This window comes from Chelonia mydas, chromosome 11, assembly GCF_015237465.2.
Source record: "Chelonia mydas isolate rCheMyd1 chromosome 11, rCheMyd1.pri.v2, whole genome shotgun sequence".
Classification (NCBI taxonomy): Eukaryota; Metazoa; Chordata; order Testudines; family Cheloniidae; genus Chelonia; species Chelonia mydas.
The window spans coordinates 20322478-20335277 of record NC_051251.2 but is presented as its reverse complement, the minus strand read 5'-3'; positions in this window follow the sequence as shown (position 1 = coordinate 20335277).

The window sequence follows — 12800 nt, the reverse complement described above, 5'->3', positions numbered from 1 at the left end:
TGAAGTCATTGTCTGTTATAACCACAGAATCCTCTGGCAAACATTAATTGTGGCAAGTTATTGGAAACCTCATTTATGTGACAAGCTGCTGGAAGTAAAACATTTCAGACAATACGCAATAAATAACACATCATCCCCATCACCACAGCTAATACTTTAAAACTGTTACACATGAACAGAAATTACTTCAATGATCTATTTAATTTTTCATAGTGGCAAATAAAGAACCTGGGACTTTATCGGACACTTTATATTGTCCTGCATTTTACATGCCCTTCTATTTCACACTTTTCTTTACTTGTAAAACCATTTCCTGTTGAAGGGACATACACAACTAGTTTTGTATAATTTTCCTTTCCATTGTTTGTAACACTGCCACAAGCTGTAGAATAACAGATTTCTCATTCTTTCCTTCTATGAACCCAATGCTATGATGGAAAATGAAGAAAATACGTCCAGCAAACTTCTTTTTAACTCTCATAAAACTGCAGCTGTGTGTGTGACATTTTACTCCAGTGATGCCAAGTCCCTAATTTCTCTCACAGGGCTCCCTCTCTCCACCCCTAGCAGTGGAAGCAGGCATAGTGCCAACTCCGCTGATCAGCTGTTTGGCAGCTGTGGGAGGGCAGAGAGCAGCGGGCAGGTAGGAACCTCGGGGAGCAGGCAGAGCAGGGGCGGGAACAGGGGGAGCAAGAGCAGGGCCTCAGGGGAGGGGGCGGATTAGGCTGGGGTCTCAGGGTGGAGTGGGGGTGGAAAAATAAAAGTCAGCACCTATGGAAGAAGGAGTTTACTTCTGGAACACCTCAAAAATGTGTGACAGCTCTTGGAGAGATTCAAGAAAACTTGGGTGTAACTAAGGTGTGACATTGCCTAGGGTATAATCTGGACTGTTGAACAGCTGTGTCCCCCACAGTTCTCCAACCTATGGTGCCTCTTTCACCGCTTTATTGTGAGAACAGCCACTCCTGGCCAGTTAAAACACAGTCTCCAGCATGTAACTTGCTCCCAGTTCCACAGAACTGAGTGCTACTAGCTAGCCACCTGTGAATTAAACTACAGAGCAACACCAGCAAGCTCTCTAGTTCCAGACTTTCCCCCAGGAATGTGCATCTTGCACTGTCCAACACACTGCTGAACAATGCAAGCTCATATAAAGTCTGTCATTTCATCAGTGGAAAACGATATGCTCCAGCTTTGTTATCCCAAATGGAGTTTCCCCACATACTTTAATCCAAACATACTGGTTAGATAAAACAGTGAAACCCATTTGTTAACTACAGAAAGAAAAAGAATTTAAGTCGCTATAGGCTATGAAGCATAAAAATCAGGGTTGGTTACAAAAGAAATAATTATAAAACTCAAGCTAATTGCCTCACTTAACAAACTAAGTGAACTTAAAAGCAAAAGGTTTTTCTTACCATAAGCTTACAGCAGTCTATACTGGCTGAAGAGCCTCCCCAAATTCAGTTCTTTAGGAGCTGTTGATGTCATGAGCAGAGATGAAGAAGGAGAGTGAGGACAAGCGTTTTTCTCCCCTCTTTATAATTCAATTTCTTGTGCTAGAAAGATCCTTGCTGAGTCATGGTGACAAAATAATCTCGTGTGGACGTGAGGTTTGAACCGTCCTTGTGATGTAAATTTCTTGTTCACTCCTTCCCCCTGCCTGAGAACGGCCGCTTAACTAAGTGATAGCCCACTTGACTTTGCTGATACCTGTCAGGGCGTGCCAGTATCTTTGTCTCTGAAGAACTGGTTTGGGCCTGCCTTTCTAACTTTGGAACATGTTACAGCAATGTTATACAATAGAATCTTATAACTTTACATACAACGTTGCCACATATATTTTACCAGGACAATAATGCTCAGCAGATTATGAGTTTTCAAATGATACCTCACAGGGCATATTGTGTACAAAATTTATAATAGTCTTGTAAAAAGGGTGAACATGGGGTACAGACAGTCACATAAGGGAAACTGGAGGACTCTGCAGGGTCCTGGGGGTGGGGCAGGAGGGAATGTGACTGGAGGGACACTGGAGTGAAACAGGGGTGCAGGTGGAGTCGCTATGGGAAGGTTGTTCAAGGTAGGGGGAATAGGAGCTGATGGGAGATGGGGGAGAGTTAGGAAACCTCCCTCATTCTGCCCTTCTTTCCCATTTGCTTCCCCTATTCAGTGAGACATGTTCTGCCCCTGTCCATATCAGCACCTAATCCCCACCTCTTCCCATTTTCACTATGTGGTTGCAACCAGATGCATTGAAATGCTGCTTTATAATGTAAATTAACTAGATGGCCGAGTCATCTCTTCTCCTTTCTCCTCTCCCTTCCCCACTTGCCTCTGCCCCACTCATCTAAATCACTCTCCTCCAGTCCATCCAAAACACAGCTACTAAAATGACTTTCCTGGCCTGCCAAACCAGTCAAATCATTCTGTCTTCAAATCCCTCCATTGGTAGTTAAACTGCACTGGTGTGCCGAGAAGCCAGAAGGTGTAAGAGAGCACAATCTGGCCCTATGTTAATCACTTCTTTGGGGTCTCCCAGTGCATTTTGTCATGTTCCCTTTTAGCTCCTATGGGCAAGGTTTATTATACTATATTTATGCTTTGCACAGTGCCAAGCACATTGTCTGTGCTTACCACAACAACAGGCTGTTTGCTTGAATATTGGCTGCCCCAGCGAGTGAGATATTGTTATTGTCAGTCATGATGATTGTGGGGAACAAATGGCAATTTGTGTAAATTTCAGTTTACCACGGAGTTGTTATAAACTTCAGAAATTTATGGCAACTGCGATTAGCACAAAGTTACTCCAAGTTTACAGCAATTAGAAGAAAAAAATAAATTTTTATGAGGTAAAACTAGGAGCACGTAGAGATCCCCAGGAGGTACCCTGATGAGGTCAAATAACAAATGCTATTCAGAAGAGAAACATCAAAACACTTTTTTTTAGTAAATTATTAAAATATGATAGATTTTTAAAAATACGTAATAGCTGAAAATATGTTGCCACTCACCGTGTCTGATCTCAGACTTCCTGTTGTCATAGAATCAAATATGAACTTCAAGGCTTATAAACAAAGAAACTCGGTAACATAATGGGTCAAATTCATCCCCAGTGTAACGCCACATGACTGTAATTGATGAAATTTAACCAGAGTATTTAAGTTTAGAAATTACAGACACCTTTAACATTCTAAAACAATATATCTGAAAGTCACCGTCTCCTTCACTTATCATCCAAGTTCTAAATTCATGTTCTGTATTTCTTTTAACAGATAATGATGGCATCACTGCCTAAGACAGTGCAGACAGTAATATCTGTTTGAATCTCTTTTCTTACCTACAGATTAACTCTAAAAGCACTAGTTCTGATGCAACATACTTCAAAATTATATTTCTACTTGCTGTATCCCTTTCTTGTATTATAATATAACATTGATGATCAGATGAAAAGTATGTTTAGTATTCTTGCTAGCTAGAACATATCTGCATAATTTAACATGCTATACCTGGATTCCAGACTACCTCTTACTTGAAAACCAACTGTCATTGACGTGATTTATTTTAGACCTACAGGAGATATATATGGTATTAACCTTTTAGTGTATTCTGTTACTTTACTCATGATATCAGATGATGCACCAACTACCTGCCACTGCTCAGCTACTACATCAAAGGAATTTGTTAAGATGTTACAAGAAGAATCTTTTGTAGTTCTGACACCTAACTCAGAAGCCTCATTTCCCAATCAATCCAGATGGACAAGGCCTCACTCCATCTTCCCCAATCAAACTCACAAACAACCCCACCCACAAAACCTTGTGCTTTAATTCCTGGATTTTTGTAGACGGAGTGGATCTTCACAATCTGAATTTACAACAGCGAAACGCTACACAGAATTCCCTCAAGCAAGGTCCTTTCTTTTAAGATAGGATCAGGACAAGGCATAATTACCAGCCCCGCTAGAATGTGGCTATGCTTCCAATCCCTCCTTATAACCACAGACCAGAGAACTATTTTGGAGACCCCACCCAGAATCCTCCCTTGATCTCCCACTCACATCAGGTTTATTGCTGTCTCCACCCGTGGAGATGAGGATGGGATCTGTGATTTGCAGAAAGTCCAGCAATATCAGATAGACTCTAACTGTGATTTGGGGACAACCCAAGTCTACCAGGCTAGACACTATTTTGCAGCAATGTGGAGACACCATGTAACCCCAGAAGTCCTGTCCATTGCACCCACCACAGGGCCTCTAATGAATGTATAACCTGAATAAATATCCCATTCTTTGTGTCCAAGTCTTCCTCAAGTTGCAGGATGGTACTTTGTTAGTCTACCTCAAACAGATATAGATAGAAAGTCCTGACAGAGCATCCCCCCTACTAGCCACGCATAGGGAAGCTCTTCATAAGAGGCACGTTCAAGTTCTCCTCCTCAATTATCATCTCCAGGAGACCTTTAATATGTTTCTTCACCAGCAGCCAGACTAAATGTTCAGACCCACCTTTCCTATTCCTCCAGGACTATGGAACAGAATACGACAATTTTGTCAGTTACTTGGACTGCTGTATAGCCTCTATTAAGGTGCTTGTTCTCATAGGAAAAGTCTCCTCAAAGATCCCTATTCCAGTCTAGGATGCCTTATTTCTCCCCAGAGGTCAAAATTCTGGGCCAAATCTTAGTTCACACCCAGACCAGCCATCTGAGCTATTTGTTTCAGGAACAAAGCAAATCCCCATAGGCTACTATGGCAATCCTCTCAGAGGGAGCCAAATATACCTCAATATTATATAATCAGATTGGCTCTAACTTCCAAACTGGCCGGCAGACTTAGATCAGTGAGTAGCCCAGAAATAGCAAGCTGTTGTCTGAGCTGCTCCAGGAACTGTTCAAGGGCCTCTTGTTGCTCTCATAAATTGTTGCTATTGTTCTTGCTTAGCCAACTGTCTCACTGCTGCTGTTCTTGGTTGCTCCTGTTGAACCAGGGATTTTAGAACCTCCTCCATGTTTCCTTTTACTTAACAAGGGTTCGAGCTAAATTGTGCTGACTGTGCCTGTTGTGGCAGACCAGACCAAACCAAACAAAGGTCCATACCTGTGGAGTTCTTTTCCAAAACAAACAAGACACTTCCCCTATCAGGGCTCTCTTGCCCTCAGTCTTTGTGAAGGTAGCCCAGCCTCTCCCCAGATAGGTCAGCCTCAAAGACGTTTCAAATAAAAGCTCAGCATATACAAAATGAAAAACAAACAAACAAGAATGAGTTACGTACCCCTTTTTCTGGAAGAGGCTCCTTTGCCCGTCTGGCTTCCTCTGCATCTCTTCCTGTTCTGAAAGAACCAGCCCCTTTCCCAGAAGGCCTTGCCAGTGCCCTGGACTGTAGTCCTAACTGTCCTAGGGACTAAAATGCCCAACCTTCCCTTCTTGGTTCAGAGAGAGAGAAAGAGGTTGGCTGGAAGCACATAGCTCATTGACTCGTGGCAGTTCAGAAAAATTGAAAAATATTTTTGATTCAATATGAAACAAATCCGAAAGCTGTAAAAAGATTTCATCAAAATGTTTGACCCAAAATTGAATTTTTTATCATTTTTATAGAGCTAGATTCACAAAACAGCCAGAGGATGAGGTAGTTAGCAGGTAGTTACGTGGGCAGTTTATAAATCACAGTGGCAATTCAGAGTCATTCATAATGACAATGAATAGACATTGGACCAAGGAACTAAGAGCAATTCTACAGCATAGTGGGTTAGGCATTTGCCTGGAGTGTGGAAGATCTATGTTCAAATCCTTAGTCCAATGAATATTTATTTATACAAAGTGGAACAGCTTTAACAGGAGAGATTGAAAGTCATCCACCTGGGATTACCCCATGGTGCAATGACTGTGCCACTCTTTAGCCCAGTAGGATAATCAAGTTAAAATCAAAAAGAAAAGGAGTACTTGTGGCACCTTAGAGACTAACCAATTTATTTGAGCATAAGCTTTTGTCTTTACATCAGGCAAAGGAGGGAATTTAACATCACACTCCCTGTCCCAAGCCAGGGAAGCTAATGATCCGAACAGTGGACCAAATTCGGTGATGAATCCTAGTCACGTGCCACCTGTGGCCAGTTGCGCATACGTTAAGAAGACTGGGTTAAAAATTATAAGGCAGTCTCCTCCTCTGACCGTTTCCTGACTAGTAGCAAAGTCCTGGAAAAGAAAAACAAAAGCAGGGAAGGCAAAAGTATTTGACAAATTTGTGAGTAGTTGTGGGTCAACTAAAACTGCATTTTTCCGTGAATAAACTATTTGTCAAAAAAAGTTTCACTCGGCTCTACTTTTCATAATCTCAAGTTAATTTTATTAACACAGTTAAGCATTTTTAATACATTTTACTTTTAACCCTGTGTCCCTTTAAATTACAAAACATTAGAGTCAACACAAAAGAAAATCTTTGATCTATGAAGTAAAAAAAATCAATTTTAAAAGTTGACACTAGTGAGTGAGTAACTACAAGCCTTAATGGCCTACAACAGCTATACCAAATTTAGCAGCTGCAAGGCTGCATTATTGACTATACTTTCATCTTATAATGGTAGCATTGAATATAGGAAATCAGTAGAACATATTATGCAGACTATCTATCTCAGCTTTCTCATGACAAGCCTACAGACGATAAGTGTAAACTACAGTATCTTTTATAGTCCAAGTTAAATTATCATTAATAGCTCATGGAACTGAAGAGTAGACTTAGATTACATGCTTCCCTCACATGTAAAAAATATCTGTAAATAGTTATTTTGGTATTGTAGGGAATGGAGAATTCTGTTCTCTTTACAGGAGAGACCAATTACTAGCTGAGCCCAGTAGTGTACATTTATTTTCCAGTTTAGAATAATTATCCTCAAAATGTAGAGGAAGCCCAAGAACTTGCATGTAGTCCATTATGTCATATGGCATAAAGAGGCATAGAACTATCAGCAAGTTAGAGGTTTGGGTATTATGAAAAACTTACAGTTCATCTACAGGTGATGGATGGACTAATAAAATCTGACAGCTGATGATGATGCAGAAGATGAACAATTTGAAAACAGATACATAATACAAGTACCTGCATCTGTGACTCCAATCACCACTTCTCCTGGAAAAGATACATTAATAAAGAAGTTTCTACTTTTGCCAACTTTTCACTTTATTAACCTCGATCAAGAAATAGTGCCTGTTATAAGACCACTTATGGGGTTTTTATACTCTGTAAATGATAATTATACTAGTTTTACTATACTGTATTTTTGGCAAAGTTTGTCTGTGTACCTTATTGTATCTACCTATTACTTTTACTCCTGACCAACTTGAAAGAATAAAGGAAAATATTACATTTGTACATCTGTTTATAACCATTCTAAAGACTGATCTTTATGCCCCTCACTATTCTGTATTCAAATGCAACAGATTTCTTTATCACTGCTAATGTCAGGTAGTTCACAATAAAAAATCATATTTGTTTTATCTGATAAATGTGTGGGTGATTCATTCTCAGCTGAGCTGGAAGTGGAGCCATTAGTGGAATCTAGGATTTTATTTTATGTATTTATTTAGTTTTAAGCACTGTCTGAAAGCAATCTTATTCTAATGTTGGCCTCTCAGACCATTGTTAAGGATTGTTTTGGTACAATGTGAAACCATTGGTATGATGTTATATGGAAATGTATTAGAAATATTTGCAGATCTCTTCAAAAAACAATTTCAGAACTTTCTTCTTTCAGTGTCTCCATCCTCGCCTCTTTCTAATTTCATTTGCCAGTTCTGCTTTTAACATTCCTTTTCTGAACTGGAGGCGCACAGCCAGTCTGCATGACTCTCTGAACTGAAATGGTTTAGAACTGGACTCAGTACATCACTAACCTGCTTAGGACTTTATCTTTTCTTTCAAGCTGCATATTGCTTCCAGGACCCTTGTCTGTCAGACTTCTAATTGACTTTTATATTTAAACAAGCAAGGCCTGATGATCCAGTAGCTTGTATTTTTGTAGACATTTATACCCATGCAGAGTATAAAATGCTACTAGCTCAGAATAGAACTTGCACACAAAAAGGAGTGTAGCAATGAAAAACCAGCTCATCACGTTTTCTTTTAACTTAGGACTTTTAAAACAATTTAGTGCAGGACCCATGAAGGAATTTCATTTTGAGTCACTGAAACACCCCCAAAATGAGTCTATTTTATAAAACTGAAGTGGTCATTCTAAAACTTATCTAAATACTCAAGTAGTTATAAACTCTCTCAGTGTATGTTTATAGAGTTATCATAAAGGCTGCAAAAACAGCCCATTCAGGGTACACAGCACAAGTATTCATGTAATATCAAGGTACATATTATAATCAGGTTCAAATACAGAATTAGATACATGTGACCGCATTAACATACAACAGTATCCAAGTAGTATGGATCAAACAGATACAGTGGCTGTAACGATATGTAAAGTAAAGGTATGTGTAAATATAGAGACACACAAATGCCTCATAATGAACATGCAGAGTGGATCATTTCAAATCCAGGTAACAAGAACTGCACCAGCCCCACAGAGATTAAGAAAAAGGAAGTTTACAGACATAAGCAGAACCAGGTGGAGGGGGTCCCATTGCCCCTTATCAAGGAAGTGGACCAGCCATCCAGCCCATAAAAAGATTCCTCACTGGAAACGAGGAAAACAAGCTACATGGCCAATGGCCATCTCTGAAGGAAGCCCAAATGCCAAAGCAGGAGAGTGAACCGCTTGGTCACACATGAAGAAGAGACAGGTTGCTAAGGAAGGACAGCAGGTCACAAGGTCTCTGCCCACAGAAGTCCACAGCTAAGGGATAGGGCGATAGAGTAGAGGCTTTGTGATGGAAAGGCCATGCTGACACCTCCTCACTACCTTCCTTAACCAAACTATTCTGAGCCTCATAATGGCTTTGGTTATAGAGGTAAATTAATTTTTGCATAGGGAAGGACTTCTGTCAATCAAACAAGCTTTTCCCTGCATATATGGTCATTCCATATATGGTCATTCCATATGGTCATTCCACTGTGATTCTTGTGCTAGTCTGAGGTCCCCTCTCTGTTTTCCCTTTCACAGCATCCAGCAATCTCTTAACAAAGAGTAACTGGAGCTGCCTTATTAGTTTCCTGTAATCCTAGTGAAAGGTGATAGTAACCCAGATGCTCCAGATCCAAGTTCTATAGAAATCTCTATTACAGGAGATGGCCAAACCATGGCTCATGAGCCGCATGCAGTTGTTCTCTTTTACAGTTAAAGTGTGGCTCACGGAACCCCCCGTGCCCCCCTGCCATTCTCTACCTACCAGACTGGGGGAGGGGGAGCTCAGAGCTTCTTCCCTGTGGCAGGGCTAGGGGCTTCTGCCAAGCGCAGAAGGAGTTCCCAGAGCTTCAGTCCTGCAGGAGGTGTCTGCAGTAGGAGCACGGCTGAAGCCCCGAGCCCTGGCAGGTGCCTCCAGCAGGGCTGAAGCCCTGAGTCCCAGCAGGGCTTCTCAAACTTCTGAAGATTATCGTATGCATCTCAGACGCTCAGTAAGTTTGGTCATCCCTGTTCTATTATAAAAATAATGATTAACTATTAATATCAGTGTAATGGGGTCCCATGCTTTAATCCTTGATCCATATTGGGGTGAAAAGTAAACTTACACATCTGGCAAAGTCCTATTCCTTCTCTCTCTTCCCCCATTTCTTGTCCTGGACCTTATAAGTAGAGTTCCACAGTTCAGAGATCCATGCAAGAGGAGGCAGGGTGTGAAAGGCTTGGCATGGAGCCACTGGACACATACATTATTTCCTCCACTTCCCCCCAGCTCTTTTGTGTGGAATCAGCATTACAGTCAGCTTCACTCAGATGAGTCCTTGACAGCACCTCTCCTGTTTGCTCCCACCGACCTCAAGGGGACTACTTGCTTATAAGTAAGCAAGGCAAGCTGGATTTGGCCTTTAGCATCCTGCCATATACTGTGTGCATTCCCCTGAAATATGCTGGAGCATTATATGACTGACATCTCTTTGAGACCTGCATGAACACAAGGGGCTAGGTTCTGCTGTCTGTTACACCATTATAAATCTGAAGTATTCACTGACTTCTGATAACTCTGGATGTACATTGGTCTTACTGAGGTCAGAACGTAGCTCAAGCTGTATTATCTTATTAGTCTATTCCAGAAAACAAACTTTTAAATAAATACATAAATAACTACAAGGTCTCTGAGTCCATATGAATCATTACAGCTTTTTAAAAGAACTACAAAGACTTCAGCTGCAGAAAATTTGTACTTAAATAATGAATGATATTGTGACAGCACAAAAATACAAAACTCCTAGGAGCTAATCCTTCTCCTTTCACTCAAATGGATGATGTGCCCTTTTTTCCTTAAACGTGTGCATTAACAGTAGGGTGTTAGTCAGTTTCCTCACTTTTGTCAGTTTGTGTCTCAACTTTTATCCTATTTCAATATATATTTTTCTGCATTTAGTGTATCAAAGCGCTTAGCTAGGTTTGATAAGTCGTAAAGATGTATGTCACAGGGAAAGTGTAGGCTCAGCAGGAATCAGTAAAGACCATGTCATTTTAAGATATCTTCTTCATTTCTGTAGCCAGGCCTATCTGGTAATTTGTTACATCCCCTGCTGGTAAAATACATCTTATAAACTTGCATGCTTCTGGGGTGAATGAAAGCTTAATTGGCTCCCAGTATGACAGCTAAGGAGGAACATAGGCTTTGTCTCCTATGATGAAAGAGGAACACCTTACCTCGGCATGCAAGACAAAGATGTACAGATGAACCGAAAATGGGAGTGGGGGATATAAGGCATCCTCCATGATGTGACAGTTGTTCCCGAAACTATCCCACAAAGAAATGTCATCTGGTGTCACTCCACCTATGACCTGCATCAGAGGAAATAGGAGGAATGCTCGAGTGCAATAATTTCCTTAACTCTCCAGCCAAATGAAGAAAACAGAAACAGGAGAAAAGAAAAATACAATTGAAGTATAAATTGGGTAGCTGAAGCGCTAAAAGGATTCATATGAGGGATCCATTTTAGATTATAAAATTCACCTTTTCTAAGTAACTAACTGATGAGGAAGTCTCTCCCTTGTGGTTTATGCCTACGAATAAGTATAAGTTTGAGAAGAAGAGCTCTGTGCAGACATGCCAACTCTCGTGAATTGATCGCGAGAGATGCGATTTCTGGGTAAAATTAAGCCTCACTAAATTAAGCTGCGGCTGAAAAAAAAACAAACCCTGACATTTGAGAGTTCTAAAAGTGAGGCTTAAATTTACACGGAAATCCTGTCAGCCTCAATACATGGAACATCCCTCATGTTAAAACCCCTTTTACCTCTGTACTAAATAAACCTGATATCTAACTTTTATTGCTATTACATGCAGAAACTACTTGAAAAGAACGTTATTGGGGTTGCAAAGTCAAGCACTTGAAAGTTAGGAAATGCCAGATTTATGGTTGCCTTTCCAACCTTAATTCTGCCCCCTCTTGTGCATCTATCCTGTGCATTAAATGAGACAGCTGTCCTGTTGGGAAAAAGTACATGATTACATAACTAAAGACTGTATTATAATGCATATGCACAAGGATAGAACTAAGGTTACAAAGGCAACTATTGATCTGGCATTTCCTAACTTCTGAGTGCTTGACTTCGCAACCTAAATAACATTTTTTTCATTGCAGGGTTTTATATTAATGGAATTCCCCTTTTTTTAAAAAGGAAAAGGGTAAAAATAAGTTATTTTATGAACAACTAAAACAAACCACCCCTTCATCAACAGCACTTGAACACTAAACCTTCAACACTGCAGCACAGACTCTATCATTGGAGCCATAGGACTGGCTATATTAGGGACAGCAGGAGAAGGCTGTTATTCCAAAAAGAGGGCAGATGGCAGGGAGGGGGAGAGAATAGGCCACTAGAGTCATGTGCTGGGTCTGGGTGCCAGTGGTGGTCATGAGGAGCCTGGTTTGTCTCCCTCCTCCCTGCCCCCCTGAAAGGATGTCTCCTGTCCCCCTCTGAGTTATCTATTGTCTGATGTCTATTTTATATCAACAGGTCCCAAACTATACACAATATTCTGAATTTGGCCTTATCCCCTATATACTTTTTTCTTTCTTACAACATCACATTGCAAGATCAAATTTACTTTGGCATCCATTATCATTTCAAACCCTTCTCAGCACGACGGTTATCAATAACAACAATCTTAAATTTTATACGTCTTTTCTCTAAATTAAAGCATATTCTATATGGATATTTTTCTAATCTCTCTAAATCATTTGGGAATTTCTTTCTCTCCTCCACTGTTTATTTATTCCCTCTAATGAGGTACTGCATGCAAATTTGACTGATGTTCAATATTCAGGTCATTTATGATGTTCTGAAATAGTACTGGTCCCAATATTGAAGGGTTTTGGAGTTTTGATATCTCTATACAACCTGGTTTATCGTTCTGTTTATGGTCTAACAGCCAATTTTGTACCCACCCTACAGTATTTTTATTCTAATGACATTATCATAAAGTCTAAGTGCTGGTTTACACACAGTTTTTGTACCAACAGTACAAGACTATGTGTAGAACAGCCCTTAGATTTGGACACATGGTAACATGCCACAATTATAGGCAGGATACTAAATCAGAAAGATCATGGTTATGACTTTATGTGGTAATTTCTAAATCCTCAATTCAGGAAGGCATCTGTATTCAGGAAAGCACTTAAATATGTGCTTAACTTGAAGCATATACATAAGTCCTACTG